The sequence below is a fragment of the Salvelinus sp. IW2-2015 genome, unplaced genomic scaffold (genome assembly GCF_002910315.2).
Source record: "Salvelinus sp. IW2-2015 unplaced genomic scaffold, ASM291031v2 Un_scaffold15064, whole genome shotgun sequence".
NCBI lineage: Eukaryota > Metazoa > Chordata > Actinopteri > Salmoniformes > Salmonidae > Salvelinus > Salvelinus sp. IW2-2015.
In genome coordinates, this window is record NW_019956319.1 from 1 (window position 1) to 1,217 (window position 1,217).

The following is a 1,217-nucleotide window of genomic DNA, read 5'->3' on the forward strand; positions in this document are numbered from 1 at the left end:
CACCTTCCAACAGGCTGCAGATTCTATCTATATCCCTCTACACTTATACTGCAGAAGAAGATCTCTTTATGCTGGCCTAATAGTCTCAACTCTTTATACATGTCCTGGCTGTTATTATTATTCACTATTGTCACTATTTTTATCTTTAAGTCTACATGGTTGGAAAAGGACCCATGAGTAAAGCACGTGACCGTTGTATTTTTATTGATGGCATTCCTTAACTCTGTTCTCTAGCCATGTTCAACGGCCAAATGCTGTTTGACAGACAGATGCATGTTAAGATGGTACGTGTGCTTTGTTATTGGCATGTTTCTGATTTCTAAACCCTCTAACACTGTACACAGTTAATGTGTGTGGAAGGTCAGAGGTCATTGGGGTGGCAGGTAGCCTAGTGGTTAGAGCGTTGGACTTGTAACTGAAATGTTGCAAGAACGAATCCCTGAGCTGACAAGGTAAAAATCTGTCGTTCTGCCCCTGAACAAGGCAGTTAACCCAGTGTTCCTYGGCTGTCATTGTAAATAAGAATGAGTTCTTACCTGACTTGGCAAGTTAAATAAAATGGAGGTTGTTACATGTTGATGTGGTAATATGTTGTGAGAAGCACCTCTTGATATGTTCTGTCTGTGTGTTTCAGGATGACAAGTCTATGCCAGCTGATGATTTCCACCCGGTGGAGAAAGCTCCTCAGTTACCACGTGAGTACACATCCTGTCCCTTTCTGACTATCTCTAGAACACCTAGAATGACTTGACTTCAGTATTATCTCTATCAGAAATGGGTCATGTTGTCAGCTGTTTTGTTCTCCAGTGAACCAAGGCATTACATAAGGGATGTTATGTTTGTGTGGTCAAACAAACTCCAACTCTTGTGTGTCCTCTGTGTGTAGGGGGTCTGGGAGGGATTGGGATGGGCCTGGGACCAGGAGGACAACCTATCAATGCCAACCGGCTGAGTGGTGGAGGAGGAATGGGCAACATGGGCCCTGCAGGTTAGTACTGACCCCTAACCTCGCCATAATAATCCAGCAAACACACTGTTACTATTTAAACCACACAGAGAGACTGCAGGTCAGGAGGAGCCAGTCGGTTCATACATACGATAGTTATCGGTTGTGAAGAGTAGCTGTTTGTTTTAAACCCTCTGATGCCTGTTGTTCCTGTACCTTCTCCAAGCACTTACATCACATACTGACGCCCCCTCGACCACTGACGCCCCCC

General features: G+C 44.6%; 1 long non-coding RNA gene across 1 annotated transcript; it reads left to right on the top strand.

Moving 5' to 3' along the window:
* Positions 1–194: 194 nt before the first annotated feature.
* LOC112080302 (uncharacterized) lies at positions 195–1,198 on the top strand. The gene is made up of 3 exons (XR_002896157.2): positions 195–284; positions 635–695; positions 887–1,198. It is a non-coding gene; the product is annotated as an uncharacterized lncRNA (long non-coding RNA).
* The last annotated feature ends 19 nt before the right edge of the window (positions 1,199–1,217 follow it).